The sequence below is a fragment of the Triturus cristatus genome, chromosome 4_1, assembly GCF_964204655.1.
Source record: "Triturus cristatus chromosome 4_1, aTriCri1.1, whole genome shotgun sequence".
In the NCBI taxonomy this organism is placed as follows: domain Eukaryota; kingdom Metazoa; phylum Chordata; class Amphibia; order Caudata; family Salamandridae; genus Triturus; species Triturus cristatus.
Window position 1 is genome coordinate 1229623728 of NC_140585.1, and position 17564 is coordinate 1229641291.

General features: G+C 46.2%; 1 long non-coding RNA gene across 1 annotated transcript in view; it reads left to right on the forward strand.

Moving 5' to 3' along the window:
* LOC146856464 (uncharacterized) overlaps positions 1–17564 on the forward strand; it is a 477069-nt gene that overhangs the window by 16147 nt on the left and 443358 nt on the right. The gene's annotated exons all lie outside the window — the stretch shown is intronic.

The window sequence follows — 17564 nt, forward strand, 5'->3', positions numbered from 1 at the left end:
ACATAGGGCTGGCAGCTTGTTAAGCAGCTGTATGTCACCCACTAACAGTGGGCCAAGGTAATGTCCCCATGGCTCTTGTGCAATTCTCTCAAAGCTGACAAATAAGAATTCCGGGTCTTCCCATGGATCCAGGTTATCCCCGTCCATTTATGCACTGCAAATATCTTTCCAGAACTCATTCCATCTTCTTTTGTCCCTTCACTAATTGTTATACCACAATCTCCATTAATGTTACTGAGAATATCTCTCATCAGACATCATCTATTTTGGCTACAGCTAGGTATCAGCACAATATACTGAGATATGGGCTTAGAAATGTATTTTTTCTTCTCTTTATCACAAAACTTCTTGTTTTCACTTCGGAATTGGTATTTGGGAAAATGAATCCATAGTTGGTAAAAATAAAACACAAGATGTCGTGAAGCCTAAAGACCAACTAGTGTTTAATGCACAATGGCAAGCAACACAGCAACATGATTGTGGACAATTGTCTTTCAACTGACCAGGGCTCGTGCCAGAGTAAGGCCAGTTGGGACACAGAGCTAAAATACTTAAAGCTGAAATTTAGAACACTTCTCCAATGAGCAGGTGGCAGGGCCTTCTGCCCGAGAAAACACAGTATGTCTTTTAGGAGGAGATATTCATATCTACAAACTGGGCTCATTATCATCCTAAAACCCCACTTCCATTTGACAGGTTTGAAAGCGAGGTTGCGCGTCTTGGAAATGTGTAAATGTACAACATTAAATCATGGCTTCCAGGACTACTTGAACCCTAAAAATTAGCAAGCATGCTCATAGCATCTGAATATTTGAAACTAATGTGAAAAGACATCCATATTTGATTATAAAATATTAATACAATCTTGGTCATATATATATTAAAAAACAATATTGGAATACATAGGAATACATGGGTATGACACAATTAGAAATACATAAAATACATGGCGAGTCCTTTTTTCCATGTTTGTCCTTTCTCTGTTTTCTTTCTCCCTTCCACTTGTCCATTTCGTAACTTCCTTCTTCTCTTGTTTCTAATTGGACCTCTCTTTCTCCTTTAGGCAGGCCAGTCCTGCCGAGACGTCAAGTGGGATACCAGGAACTCCTGTACTACGATAAGTCTTCAGTCCTCCTGTCACACCAGGGTTCTTATGATCTGTACACATAGCAATAGGATTTATGTCTCCTTCTAAATAATGCCATCATTGACTGAAAGCATATATAATAGTGACCATTTCTCTATCATATATTGTACAGTTATTTCTGCATTCAATAGTGTGCCTGAATAGCACGCCACTGGATGCAATGTGCATTTCAACAATAGAAGGAAGGTCTCAGTTTGGCTGACGAAAATAGGCACAGGCTAAAATCGTCCATTAACATACTTAAGGGCTTATCTTGCTCCAGACCCCATGCAAATTAAATTCCCCTCTTTGTCAGTTTAGTGATACCAGAGACTTCTTGGGTAAAATGTCCATAGAAATTGGCAAAACCTAAAACGTTTGTATTTCTTTAATCATTTTAGGTGTAGGCCAATTACAAATAATGTATTCGGGTTCATTTAGATTCCTTGTTCCGTGATTTTGAAACCTTAATCTGTGAATTGGAAACCTCAGGAGGTACTGAGGACTTCAAATATACATTCATCGTGTTTGGTGTATAGCTGATGTTGTCACTGCGTGCTGAATACTTCTCTAATGTGTGCCTGATGTTCTTCAATTGAAGTGGAATACAGCAAGATGTCCTCCAGAGACCTTATACCATACACCAATAAGACTCTGAAAATGTTACTACATGCTGAAATGTGGCTAGGACATTACACAGCCCAAAGGACATCACCAGGTATTCAATGTGCCATAACGACTAAGGAAGGCTGTCTTTCCCTCATTCCCTTCTCATATACGTACATGTTGTACTTTCCTCATAAATCCAATTTAGATAATATTTTTGTGTTTTCTTTCCGTCAACCTAATAAAATATAGAATATGGAGAGGATATCCATTTCAACGTGGGATGCCATTCAATTCATGATAGTGCTGAGTCTGTGTTCTCCATTAGATTTAGGGATTCAGAAAATGGTTATGTTGAATAAATCCTTTTCACTTTTAAGTGCTCCTTGAGAACCGCATCTCCATAAACTGTTAAAGAGTATAAGTTCCCCCATGAAGGATCGTCGCAGTAGATAATTAATCTGTTGTACAATCATTCTCTCAGTAAGAAGGAAGGCAATTTGCCACTTTTCTACAGAGCACAGTTTGATAGTCTTCCTATTGAACATGCGGCAACAATTGTGTAGAAACCCCGAAAGCTAAACCAAATTGTGCTTCTGTTGTAAGTTACACTGAGGAAAGCAGTGTTTTATAATAAAACACTGAGAACTGAATGCCATCTCCTGCTGTTCCCAGTTATTGTTGGTATCGGTATTGCATCTGCCAAGTTGTTCGCAAGGGTGAGGCATCAATGAGATCAAATTTCAAAGTCAGATTTCCAATAAAAATGCACTTTTTTGAATGTCATTACGGTTCCATCAACACCCATGCTTTTGACTGCGGCCTTTATTTGACAGGATATACCTGCGCTTTCTTGAAAAGTTATCATTGAAGCTCCCCATGGTGCCACAGCTTATGAAGGCTAGTAATTCCACTGGGGCACAATGGTGTAGAAAGTTGTACAGGCAAAGGAATTTGTGACTTATTTAGGAAAACCTCCGAATGTTTTTTTTTTTTTTTAACTCGCCCTTGGGTTGACCTTTATGGTTGAGTAAAGTTCGTTTCCTAGTAACTGGTATTCTTACATAATGTCCTGCCTTTCCACAATACAGAGTTTCTCTTCACTTTTCATCTTCCATCCCTTTCTTCTGAGGACTCAGTGGTTTCCAAATATTGCCAATTTGCAGAGGCGCTATTCCACTTTCGGGAATATGGGCATTTTGGAAATGCCTCAGAACTGGATCTTTATGAGGAATCCATCTTTTTTCAGGTTTTTGCTCTCTCTGCTGAGCCTCAGTCTGCAGGCTCAAGTCTATCAGAGCACTGGACATAGTGGCACGATTAACCAGCAGAGGAAGGGCATCCTTAAGTTCGTCTTATAAGCCTTGATAAAAGGCCGCAGCTCTTGCCTCATTGGTCCACCCAGCTTCAGATACCAACTGTTGATAGTGGGCAATAATGGCAGCCAAATTGTGTCCATCCTTTAGTGTCAATAGCCTGTAACGGTGAGACTGCTCAAAGGTAGCTCGAAATGTTTCAAGGAAGTTATCGTAATTGGAAAGCCAAGCACTATTGTTAAGAATGAATGGGTTACCCCAGGTTAGGGCTATTGTGTTACGGTCTGACTGAAATTTAGGTGAACGGGATAGAAAGCATAGATTACATGGAGTGAAGAAAAATGTAAACTGATGAGGGACTGTGTTTTTGTGGACGCTGAGGAATTAACTTCATCCTGCACATGTTTTGTTGCATACTCTTGTCAGGAAGAGAAACAACAGCAGAGCTGAGGGTTCATGTGGATGCAACAGAAACCACCATTTGATTAGATCAAGTGAAAAGGCCTTACAATGTCTTGCAGTTTCACGGTTGTCTTGGATCTTTGAAATGGCTTGGGCGTTCCTTGTAAGAGGTTACCACCCAAGTTCAATCAGCTTGAGGTTTATCTGGCAAACTGTCAGGTTTGTGACTGGATAAAGCAGAATGCTAATTCCTGCCTTCTCTGACCCAGACCGAAAATGAAACGTTTGGCTGAAGGGAAGGCCTGCAGTGCGAAAGGGATGGGCGTGAATGAGACTGTGGTGCTGGGTTGACTGTGACTCGCCACCGAGAATAGCTACCATCTCAAAAGTCAAATAGACTCAAGTTAGGCACCATAGCGGGTCTTTTTGTGTGAGCTGAAAGGTACATGAACAAAGCACCAAATCTTGAGGCCCGAAGAGGAAATGGAGAAGGAAAGAAATTAGAAAATTCACGGATATTAAATACGGCTGCAAACTAGTACAAAGCAAAGGAGTCTTTCAACAAATACAAAAAGTTTTCTAGATGCCATGCTTATCATGTGTAACTTACTTACAATACCTCTTCCTCTCCTACCTGGAATTGATGACTACCTTACTAAGATGTGCTGCTGAAGCCTATCCCAATGCATGCAACTCCATTGCATGAAACCTAGTATGTGACCTAGCATATCAGTTTGCACTACCACTCGAGTATTGTCTTGTCTATTGTGTTGGCGGAATTCCCTTATCCTGCCGCTTCAGCTGATTATACAGCATCCTATAAGACCCCCTATAATTGACCGGTTTGGATTTTAGAAAGGAGGATTTGCATTCCAGGACTGAAATAAGTTAAAGTATTTACTGGATGCAGAGATGTAATAAGAGGGGTGGTGGGGTTGGTAGGAGAAGATCAGAGTAGGAAGCAGTGGAAGATTGGCTAGTAGTATGAGGAGGCTGAGTGGACTTAGAGAGTTAGGTAACGTGTGCGTTGGAGGTTGCAAGCACGAAGAACAGATGAGGGTGTTGGGTCGGTGAGGAGGTGAGAAAGAAGATCGCATTGAAAGGGTAGGTTGTGGGTCAAGAAGATGGGATTTTTTTCTCATTGGCTCATCTTAAAAGGCGATAATGCATTTACTATTGTGGAATGTTTGTTTTTATGCTTACATGTTTACTGTTTTATATGCTATTTTTAATGATAGGTTTATGTCTGTAGAAGCAGAAGCTAAGCTTCAAGAGACTGCTTGCTTTGGTAAATAGGACTGGGGCACTGGGACTTAGCCACTAGATCCTACTTAGAACATTATGTGGCATATTAAGTCTAGAGCATTGAAAGCTCTGCTACCAGCTCACACTCAGACACCAAACATGCTGGTGGGTAATTCTGGAATAGTATGTATTTAGCTACGGGATTCCTCTTTTATTATTGTAGCAGCGCTACTGTAGACAACAAATAGCCACTGATTACTATAAAGGTCAACCCAGAGGTGGTGATGGCACAACCCAAGGATGACCACACCAGTAGTAGGTTTTTTGGGCTCCGTAATGGCTGCTGTTGTGGAACAGAATGTGTAGTCTTCAGAAAGCCATTATCCAGGAAAAAAGTCGTAGATCTATAGAGCCTGAGGTACGTCTTCAGTGGGAATTGAGAGGTCCAGCAATAGGGCCTTCACAGTTACTGCCACGCCCAAACAGGGAAGACACTGCAGGTAAAAACCCTTAACCTTTCCACTTTTTTCATATGGACATGCCCACAGGCTGCTCTAGAAGGAGGATTTAAGTAGGTGTTGAGGTGAGTGAGTGACAGCATTTTTAAAGCACAAACCACCTCACTGGAGACTACTGGCACTGGTCTTATAACTGTCTAACTGATGAGGTAGGTAGACAGCTTCTTCCTAAACGTCTACCAAAGTAGTGCATTGTTTGATTTGAGATGGACAGCTACTTCAGAGTGGCCAACACATGTGACAATATTTTATCGGGGTGCCTACAGTCTGACTTGAGGACAAGTCAGCACATCAGATTTGCTCAGCAATTCTGGCAGTGAGATGTGCTGGTACTTGTTGATGAAACCATTTAGAGATGATACACATGATCTTAAATGAAATGTATTCCTGAACTGTGTGACAATGTAAATCTCAACAACCCTTTGAAATGTGTCCTCAACTTCTCAAACCAAAGAAAATCTGTTAAGTAGACACTAAGGTAGACTTGCTTGAATACTGTGTATTACAGTAAATGAAGTGTGATCTGACAGTAAAGCCAATCACCAGTGTCTGATTTTGTTGGACTAGGAGGAAAGATGTACATGTTTATGCTAAAAAGCACTTTTCTGTTACTACACCAAGTTGGTGTTCTAAAAAACTCCCAATGTCTAGTATAAACCCTAGGGTTTAAACCCTGGTTGCTTGGGGAGCACTAGAAGAGAGATGGTAGGAAAGATCAAAGATCGTATGGTGGATCTGGTCTTAATACCAAAAATGATCAGCTCAGTTTTAGTTTGAGTAATTTTGTGACATCCTATGTTAGATTTCTTGTAGTACTCATGACAATCTGGGATTGATTATCTGAAGTATATTTCATATAAATTTGTGTATCACCCACATTCTGAGCAGAGATTATACATAGGTCTTAAACAGATGTTAAATAATGCAAGTGAGCGCGGAATCTATTGGTATTTCATAGTTGTTGTTTGTGAGAGCCAAGGGCTCAATATAACCTGTTGCGTGCGGTCTAACAAGTGAAACCATTCTAGCGTGTTGGATACAGCTCGAACACAAAGGATGAGTGATCCAGTAGGATCACTTGATCCAGGACATTGGAAGCAGATCCAAAGATAACCAGCATAGAGGCTACACCTTCCTCCATAAAGCCGAGGATATCATCCCAAAAGCCATGAAAACTGTAATCAGCCCCATGGTCTTATCTGAGTTTGAACTGAGTGGAATATTCATTTCATCTGAAAAATACCGTAGATAGGGGTTGATTACACTTTTAAGAATTTTAATTCAAAATGTGTAAGTTTGTTGTGGGGCAAAGTTGAAAAGGTTGCTCAAAGATATGATATATTTTTTTGATTAGGGGATTATTAAGCCTCTTTTCAGGGAGTTTTAGACCTGGCATCTTTGTCGTGGTTTCCCCTAACTTTTTGCCTTCTAACCTCCTGTTTTGATGACTTCACTTTCGCTGGCTTTAGGATTCTGGGCACTTCTAACCAATTCTAAAGTGCATAGGCCTTCTACCTAAAATATGGTAAAATTGGCTTTTCTACAATTGGCGTATTTGATGTACTTATAAGACCCTAGCAAAGTCCACGATGTGTGCCCAGGACCTGTACATTAAATGTTACTAGTGGACTTGTTGCTCTGATTGTGCCACCTACTTCAGTAGCCCTTTAAACATGGCCCAGGACTGCTATTGCAGAGCCAGTGTGTGCAAGATAAACTGCCATTTCTACCTGGCAAGTTAACCTACTTGCCAGGCCCAAGCTTCCCTTTTATTACAAATAATCACCCCTTAGGTAGACCATAGGCAGCCGTATGGGCAGGGTGGGGTGTATTTAAAAGGTAGGACACATACTTTTGAGTTTTGCATGCCCTGGTAGTGAAAAACCGCTGAATTCATTTTTCTCTACTGCAAGGTATATATCTCCCATAGGTTAACATTGAGATTGCCTTAAAACATCTTTTAAGTGTAATTTCTAATTAGGAAAAGATAGAGATTTGGATTTTGGTATCTCTGGACTCACAATTTAAAATCACAACTTATTGTTAAGTTGGGTTTTAAATTGTAAGTCTGAAAATGCCACTTTTTAGAAAGTTGCCATTTTCTTACTTTAAGCATTCTGTGCCCCTGCCTGTCTCTGAATACACATCTGGGTTGGGTTACAGCTGGGCTTTGTGCATTCCCTCTAGACAGTCACACACAAAGGGAGCTGGAGAATGATATTTGCATCCTAATGGTCCATCACATGGCTGAAGGGCCTTCCTGAGGTACATTGGGAGAAAGGAGCTTACACTTGCACCTGAATAGGGCAGGGCCTGTCCCCACACACAGAGCTGTATACCCACTATAGTGAGGCTGGAGCCAGGGCAGAAAAGGCATGGACTTTGTGATCTTCAACTGCCTATTTGAAGTCTCCCCCACTTCAAAGACACAACTGGGTATAAGCACTGGACCCCTGACACTACCAAATCAGGTGATGTCAGAGAACCAAGGACATTCTGCCTGGAAGAAGGGCCTGCCACTTTGCGAACTGCTTTGCTGTGTTGGCATGCTGGCTGAGGATTGCTGTTCTGTAGGGGAGGCTCAGGCTTTGCTGTGTTGGCCTGCTGCCTACTGTTTCTTGCCTGGGAGTGAGAAGAACTGGGCCTGTTCTCTACATCCTAGAACCCAAGTTTCTCCAAGGGCCTGCTGGCTTGCCCCCTGTTCTTGAAGTCTCAGGGATATCAAAGACTTTTCAACTCTGCTTCAACTGCTGGACTCTGTCATCTGGGATTCCTCCCTTGCCTGAGGTGCCTCTCCAGTCATGGGCCTCAGAAGTGGGTTTTGCAGCTGTTTTGCTCCAAAATCGAAGCACCGTCATCTCTGCGCTAATCGGAACTGACGCAGTGCTGATCTGAGGAAATCCTTGCGCACCTCGATGACTACTCTAGATCCGACTGCGAGGTTCGTCCATGATACTTTTTCAGCTGGCCCTGCGTGGGTCTTGTAGCCAGCCTGCCCTCCATCGCGGTCGGCCTGAACTTTGGATTTCCTTCTAAGCACTATGTTGCAGTTTAATCTTTGAAAAAATCATATCTCAAGTTCTGCTTATTAGAATTGTGTTGTTTAGGTCTGGGTTTACTCAGATACATATTCTCTATTTTACTAAACTGGTGTGGAGACGTTTGTGGTGTTTTCACTGTGTTACTGTAAATAAAGTGCACACAAAGGCCTTTCACATTGCCTCCTAAGTTAAGCCTGACTCCTCTGTGCCAAGCTACCAGAGGGTGAGCACAGGTTAGTTTAGGTTGTGTATTCACACCATGAATGCACTGTCTCATACACAATTTTATAAATACCTCCAACTGAGACTTGACCTCAGTCGCACTTCCCTCAGATTGGCACACTCCCTGAGTTCAGCCCGTTAGAGGCTAAGCTTTTGATGGCTGATCTGGGCAAAGATGGAGCCTCCAAACTCTACTGTACCTTGATAATTAATACACTAGCATCTTGGCTCACCTGAAAGCCCTATGGGAGACATGGCTATGTCCTCTGGAGGACAATGATTGGTGTGATGCACTGACGGCACCCAGGGTGATTACTACCTCTTCTAAATTACGATTGGTTCAAACATACTACTTATATGGGGCCTATCGCTCCCCAGCTAGGCTCCACCGAGTCGGACTACTGCCCAAACCTACTTGACCCCGCTGTAGAGAGGCCTCCACTGATTTTTAGGTCTCGGCTAGCGAAGGCTGCGCTTGCACAGTCTCGCTCGCGAGATATAATGACTTGGAGAAGAGGGGCTTGAACCCGCCCCTCTTCTCCCCTCTTCTCCATTGGCTGGCCTCTTGAATGCTGGCCAGCCATTGGAGAAGAGGTCCGTCACTCCGAACAGGCCCCGTCCTTTTCGGATTCGGGGGCGTGTTTTTTGCAACTTTTCTAATTATCTCCTCCAGCCAATGGCAAGAGGAGAGAAAAGCAAAACACGCCCCGAATCCGGAAACGCCGCTGCCTTTCTCCGAGGCATTTCTGCTTCGCCTCGGAGAAAGGCAGCAAGGCTCAGGGCACCGCAGTCTGTCACCTTAATTTCCGGCTCACAGAAACAGCCGCTCAGCGCCGCCACTCTTCGAGCCTCTGCCGTCCTCGCTTCCCTACTTTCAGCGCCTAAGCAAATTAATATTATGAAGTGGCCAGGCTGACAAGCAGAATGTATCTGCGTGGCTATGGTCCCAATGTGGTGGGGGAAAGTATACATGGAGGGCGGTGGCTCTGCAAGGCGCCGGGTGTCAATATGGGATCGGTGGGGGTACACAGGACTAAGGGTAATTATTAAGGGGGGTTTCTGCAGGTCTGCGGGTTCTATGTGTGTGGGTAGTGTCCAGGCGGCAGACTCCTCCTCCCGCCCCCGCAAACTCCTCCCTTTCATCCGACCCCGCAGGCTTTGTGCCTCTACTGCTCAGACTGGATGCTGGAACAGGCAGAGTGCGCCTGCCACCACGGTAAAGGAGGAGTAGCGTCTGGGGGCGAGAGGAGCCCCCGCACTCCGGAGAATACTCCCGCACCGCATCCTCACCGCCATGAGGCCCCACTAGTAGCCCCACTCTCCATCACCTTACAATCGTTAGCTGAAGGCAGCAGCAGCAGATGCGAAAGGACCCCTCAAGGACAAACACCCCCGACCCCCAGGCTCGGGAAAGTAGCGCCTAGAGACGGAATTTCCATTGCCCCCGCCCCACGAAGTGAACTCTCGTCAGGCACAACTGGACTCCCTCCATCGGGAAGAGCCCGAGAGGCAGCCCTCTCAGTCCCTTTGGTCAAGGATCTCCATACTGCCTCGTATCTCCACGCCATCAGAGGATAGCCTCGGCCCCCTCCTTCCCCGCAACCCCCGGACCCTCTGCCATTCGGCCCCGTGCTGTATCGGCTTTGTGACCGTTACTGAGCAGCGCCGGGCGTGGCTGGTAGCGACGAAATACGCCACCCGAGAGCGACAGGCCTTCGGGAAAGAGAGAGCGCTAGATTAGAAAGACGAGTAAGGTACAACGGAGAGTACCCCCCCCCATCCAATAACACCAAGACAAAGCTTGCCGTAGTGGGAGCGCGTGCCAGCGATTCTCAGGGGAGACCCCGAAGGTAAAGCATATTCCGATAGCGCCCACCTCCAGAGGAAGAATCAACTAGTCTGGTAGAAAGAGGGGACCACCTCTTTGGAACAGAGTTGTCAGTGGAGAAAAGAGACCGTCCCTCCTCTTCTGACAGACCCAAGACAGCAAAGGCTCAGTGACAGCTACCACTCACCCTTCCCCGAGACCTAGGATCCTCCCTTGAAGACATGACCCATCGTCCACCAGGTAAAACATAACAGTCCCCTAGTGGTGATCTGTCCCTCCCACCACCACACGCACCCACACACATTACCACAGCCAGCATCACCAACAGACACAAAGTGCTCATCTCCATTCAGCTCCCCTCAAAAGCACGATTCACGACGCCACGTTTCCCGCCGCATGCAGCACCCATAGGCTGCTTGTCCCCAGACTGGCCTCATACCGGGAATTACGTGCGGTTACCCTTGGTCTGCGGCGTGTACGGAGATTGCCTACCGTTGCTTGGTGAATTTCAGCTCCACACAAGAAGAGACGTGACCAGTGTGCCAGGAGCCGCATGTTAATTCTACAGGTCAACGATTCTTAACTTGTAGATTTCTGTGGCCTCCCACTTAATTACTACTGGAAGCCGGAGACACCCGCGTAAACAATTTGAACCTCAAAATACAGAAACAAGTATACATCGAACACACACATATTAAGAAACATTTTATTTATTTCACAAATAAACGTGAGAATCAAAATTATAATTTTAATGCGAACGTTTAATCTTTTCCAAATCTAGTTTTATTTCTAGAACACTAAGCAGCATACTGGCCACTAGTATCTCACGTTGTCTTTTTTCCCCATAAGGCATGCTCTCTTTTCGTCAACGCACAGCAGTGCTGCTTTGGTTGAGGCCTCCAGTCGTCCCTACTTGAAATCCGCTTGCTGCACTTGTTCTACTACCACAGATAAAGAGAATACGGACTTAATTTTTAGTTTTCAGTTTCAAATGCCATCACTTTTAATGAACGTTTTAAAACTTTCCATTTTGCTTTTCATTGATCTGATGATACTTAATTTTATAATAAATAGTGCATGCTAATCCAAAGACTACAACTCCCAGAGTGCATCAGGAAGCTAAATGCAAGCCCAGCACTGAAAGCATGCTGCTGTGTCAACATGGGGCGATTTGGCCACCCCACCAAGTGGCAGAGGCCAGCATTTCATTACTTCTCCGCTTGCCTTTCATGGGCCTGAAGCTGCATAGGCTCGTGAGTGCTCTCAGGGAATGCACTGACCCTGTGGATAATTGCTAAGAAGTGAACTGGAACGCTGCACAGAGCTGCACAAAGTTCACCTGTGTTAATGCAGTTTCACTGCTGACGAGGAGTGACGGAAAGGAACAGACTACCAGACTAAGAGAAACAACTGAGTACGAGGTGAGGCGTGGAGCAATGCTAATAGCTCTAACTTTAACAATGCCGAGACCATTGCATTGTAAATGCTTGTTAATTACATGGTTTGGATGTGTCCTGCAAGTCAACCATTTTTATCTGCTGTGGTGGGGGATTTGGCTGCGTTGTTGGGTTGGGAGGTCCTGCTTTCTCTCCTAATACTTCTGCTGGATGTCCTTGAGGGATCGTGGATACGAGGGCTGACCGCTCATTTCTGGGGACGGCCCTTATCTTGGCTAAACGCGAAATCGCAGCCCAATGGAAATTCCCTTCTCCTCCCACTCTTCCACAAACAATAGTGCAGAGGGGTGGACTGGTGTGGGATGCAGAAAAAAACAGTCTATGAGGTCATGGGCTGCCCCCGTCAATCCGACCGAGTGTGGGGAAATGGCGGGGTCAATGAGTCCATGATACTGCCTGAGAACATAGATGTTGCTGTTGTTGTTATTTTGTAAAGCTGTATTATACCAACTGAATGCCAGTGCTTTGCAATCGCTCTATGTAATTTTATCTGACAAATCAAGTGTGTGCCATATTGTTCACATTTCCTTGTGAAAAAATCAATAAAATCGGTTTATCAAAAATAAAATGTAGGTTGTGTATCTGACTTACCCTGACTAGGATTGTGGTCCCTACTTGGACAGGGTGCAAACAACTGTCAACTAGAGACCCAATTTCTAACATTGATGATCAGCTGTGAGTAAGGACTTGCGTTTGTGCAGCAACTTATAGTACTTTGGTTTACACTACTATCCACATCTAGACCAATTTGAATCGATTGTCTCTGATCCCCATTGGCATTTTTTTCTGCTCTCTTGAACTGGCATTTTTAATTTTTCAATTCTCCCTGATTGGCATTTTTGTTTTTTCCTAAAATTGTGTCTTTAAATGGAGGCTGTGCTTCTGCATCTGCAAGAATGGAGTTTGAGCTGGCCAAACTTGAGGATTACACTGTGGCCCAGCTCAAGGATTTCTACAAGGACTTTGGGCTTCCTGTAAAGAGCATCACCAGGACGGTGGATCTGCAAAACGCACTGGTAGCCTGGTGTGTAGCCCATGCTGCATTGAATGAGACCCCAGAGGAGGATGAGGAGAAGCTAGATGAGGAAAAGGATTTGGACCAGGGCCTAAGAAGAGGCCTTGGGCTGCTGTCTTTGGAGGAGGAGGGAAACTTACTGTCAGGAGTGGTGATTCCGTCCAGGGCAGGGAGCAGTGTATCATCCAAAGGCCTGTCCATAGAGGAGCTGGAGGACAGGAGGGAGGAGAGAAAGTTCAGATTGGAGCTGGCCAAACTGAAATTTGAGGAAAAACAAAAGCAACTGGCCATAGAGGAAGAAGAGAAAAGGAAAAGGTTGGCCTTGGAGGAGACGAAAATGATGTTGTCTCAGGACTGAGCATGGGAGAGATGGACACCTATGCCAGACAGGTGGAGTCCAACAGTGATGGTGGCAGCATTTCTTCCATGCCCTCTGACCGGAGGGTCCACATAGCTAAGGGACTGGTGTCAGATTTTGTAGTGGGAGATGACATAGGTGGTTTAAGGCCTATGAAATTGATATCCAAATGCATAAGGTCCCTGAGGCAGATTGTGGGGCTAGTCTTTGGAGACTTATTCCTAGTGAGGGACAGTCTACTAGCCCTAAAGGGGAGTGACAGGATGAGGTACCCCCCCATGAAGGAGGCCCCAATCAGGAAGTTTGCTTTGACACCAGACAAATATAGACAAAAATTCAGGGCTAGTTAGAAGCTTTCCCAACAGACCTGGGTGGATTGTGTGGATTCCTTTTGCAAGCCACTGGAGGGTTGGGTGAAGGGATGTGAGGTAAACGATTATCTGGGGCTGTATAATTTGTTTCCAACTGAGAATATGTTCAGCCTTTGCTTTCCAGATCTGCACCAACACTTAGTCGATAGTAAGCTCACTGACCTCAGAGAGCTTCCTAAGGAGGCGGACTATTGGGTTAGCACCAGGGTCCACAGGAAAGTATCTGGGGGGATCAACACAATGGTGGGCAGTCTCATCACCAGAAGGAGTGGGGGAACAAAAAGAACAAGGAGATCTCTAAAGGGCCACAAACTAGTTCTGTTGGTCACGGTTCCCTTTCCCCTCCTGATAAGAAAAAGAAATGGCTCCCTGAGAATAAGTCTGCAGGGAACGATCCCGTGACGTGTTATGACTGACAGCAAGAAAGGGGGATGCCAGGTGTCCCAAGCGGGAACAGCCTCCTATCGGTAGGCAGTCACTGGGGTTGGCTAGTGTAACGCTTAGGGAGGAGATTGCCCCAGATGGATTTGGGGGTATATAGATTTGACCCTAGTGTCACTGGGTGATGGAGAGATGGTACAGAGAACCCACATGCCTGACAATACTAGGAAGTGCAGTCAGTGGGTGTCAATCCGTGGGCTGAGGATGGAGGCTCTGAGAAACACAGGAGCCAGCATGACCACCATGATGTGTCATCTGGTGTCTTTAGAGCAGGTAGTCCCAAATACATTCCACCAAGTTGATGCTGCCGACAACCATGAGAGCCACAACCCAGAGGCTCTGGTTCCTTTTGAGTGGGGTTGGGGAGGGGGAACGGGGTCTCAGGTCTGCTTAAGGTAGCTGTGAGTCCATCCATGCCTGTGAATTCTCTGCTGGGCAACAGCCTGGAGCATACCATCTGGAAGGAGGTGGAGCTCAGGCCACATTTGGAGATGATGGAATTTCCTGAGTAGGTATTCCTGACCACACGTTCCATGGCAGCCCGACAGGGTTGTCAAGAGGACCTGGAGCCTGGAAGAGAGGCCCAGGTATTTGTCAAAAAGAGAAAGGGCAAGGGGCGTGTAAACCCCACTCCGGAGGTTCCCACAGTCTGGGGGAGACTGAACCTGAAGGGGATGCCAAGGCACCTACAGAAGATGTGGCTGAACTCTAAAACCTTCCTAATCTGACCACCTGGCCTGGCAGCAGGATGGAGGTCCCTCCAGGGAAGAGTTCTGCGAGGTGCAGAAAGAGTGCTCTACTCTTGTGGGTCTTCTGCAGCAGGCCAACGCCCAGGCAGCTGGTGAGATCTCTGGCAAACACCTGATTTATTGGTAGAATGATCTCCTGTATAGTGACCCTGAGGCTCCTGAGCCTGGTGCATCATGTGTATTGATGGTACCCCAGTGCTTCAGGATCTTTCTACTGGGTCTGGCTCATGATGTGCCACTGGTAGGTCATCTGGGGCACAACAAGACCTTTGACTGGCTTGTCACCCACTTCTATTGACCTCAAATGAGTAAGGCCTCAGATGTGTTTTGTGGGTACTGTCCTACCTGCCGGAAGAGTGGAAAGTCAGATGGGAAGTGTAAGGCCCCCCTGCAACCTTTCCCTGTCGCTAGCACCCCTTTTGAGCAGGTTGGCATCGACACTGTGGTGCCTCTGAATCCCAAGACAGTCATGGACAACAGATTCATTCTGGTTTTGGTGTATCATGCCACCTGGTTTCTGGAAGCTATCCCTCTGAGGACAGTGACTGCACCTGTCATGATCAGGGCACTGATGGGGTTCCCTACCCATGTGGGGAACCCAAGGAGGTGATGTAGGAAGCTGGCTCTTTATATAGTGGACCAAAACGAGGTACGCTGTGCAAAGAGTCCAGGCAACCCCCAATTGGTTTACAGAGGCACAAATGAGATCCCAAATGCTCTCTTTTGTAGTAGAGCAGTGATGGCTCCTCCACCATGGCTGAGGAGCGTTGCCCCACTGCCTTCAAGCAGTGCGAGAAGAGAAAACATAAAATGATAATAACTTTCAGTTAGTATCATTTTATGTGTTTTGTGCTGCTTTGCGGGTAGGCGGGGCTGCTCTGCTCTCGGACTAGGACAGGGGAGGAGTGGCTTACCCTCTCCTATGTGCGCAATGACTGTTTGGTCGGCCCTCTCGGGCTGCCCAAACCAGTAATGCACACTTTCCCCCTTCTCCATGCAGGCTGCATTACAGCCTGCTTGGAGAACATGCAAATCAGGACGCGTGATTGGTCAGGGGAGCATGGGTGCCTACCAATCACAATGCTGCATTGCAGCGTTGTGATTGGTCAGTGGGGTGTGGATGTGCTTCCTGATTCCTGAGGCGTAGGCAACTACGCGGGACCCAGCGGGAACATAAGTGAATTAAAAAGAAAAAGGTATTTGTTTTGCGCATCCTCCCCCCCGTAACCTCCTCACGCCCGCGACCTGCCGCACCATCTGTGAGCCATGCCGGCCGCCACTGTAGTAGAGTGGGCAAGCAGTTAGGCGTATCAGAGTATTGTGCTAAGCATTTGATGTAGTCACAGAGGCAATGAATGAGACAGACACCCAAGTACAAATCCGAGACCAATTTAGAAAAATATTTTGCAAAACTCAGGACAGCTGGAGTCACTCTGGAAGTGGGCCTCTGCGATGCTGACATCCCTTGATGGATGCTTGGTCGCGGTTTTGTTGAAGTCTGGACAGGACTCTTACAGTCTTTGTTTGCTGCAAGGGGTCCAGTACCCTGGGTTGTGGCTCTGTGTGGCTCGGTTTGGTCCTGGTGTCCTCTCACTTGGTGGGGGAACAGACCTGATCTTCAGAAGCACAAGTGGGGGCCGCGGTGTCGGGCTGGCCGGTGAGCAGCAATTTAGTGTACCAGACATTGCTTTTTGGTGCCTGTGGACTACAGGGGAATACCTCTTCTACTCCAAGGGAGATTGCTGGCTATTTTCAAAGGACTGGCAGTCTTCCAGGGTTCTTGGAAGCTGGTCAGCTACAGGACAAGTTGCAGGTCATGATTGTCGAGACTTGGTGCAGGCAGGCAAAGTTTGGCACCAAAAGTCAACAATCAGTCTTCTGTTCTCTCTTTTCTTGTGGCTCTTCTTTGTCCTCTCTTTTTGATCTGTCGTATCTAAGTTCCTGGTGTCAAGGGCGCCACCTAAATACTTAATTTAGGGATGTTACGGGGAGTGACAGGTTGGTCAATAGGCTACTTACCTTTAGGGTGTGTCCACCCTCTATATGACCGCTTCCCGTGGGAAGTGGGCAGAACCCCGATCCAGAGAGCCTAATTCTGCTAAAACTAGATGGTGGAATTCTAAAAGTCGTGTTCACTTCTGGTAGCCCACCTTAGCAGTGGTACTAGCCTGAGAAGGGAACACGCCTCCTGACTAGCTAATTTTCCCAACTGTCCTGGTGCCAAATAGGCCCAGGGCAGGGAGTGGCATTTCCCCAGTCTAGGGAAGCCTTGGGATTGCATATCAAAGGCGGCAGTGGCCTTTGAAGACTCCTGCCTTGATATGCTGACTACTTAGCCATTGTGCTTAGAGGAGGTGTCAACACCTACGGCCAGAGCAGGCATCATTTCTGCCCTCAGAGAGCGCAGGCTCTCACCTGCAGTGGGTCAGAAACCTGTCTGTGGTGACAGGCTGGTCTGCACCAGTCAGGCAGTACACATGTAGTTGGTAGGATTTCAGGGTGACCTCTAAGGTGCGCTCTGGGTGCATGTATTGATAAATCCATCACTAGAATCAGTGTGGGATTATTAATGGGAGATGTTTTATGCCAAACATGTCTAGTTTCAGTGAAACCATGATGTTGTTGGGGAACTCAAGTGTACAGCACATGTACTCAAAATGTCTTCCATGTTCACTTGTAATATCTAAGAATCGACTTAGACGTCACAAGGGCATATCTGCTCATGCAGATATGTCAACACAAGTAGCATAGGTCACCCAGCCATAGGGCTGTAAGGCCTGCCGTAGGGGTGACTTACCTATACTGCATGTAGTGTCTTCAGGCATGGCTCACAGGAGTGCGCTGTGTCATGTCTTCACTTTTGTCTGCA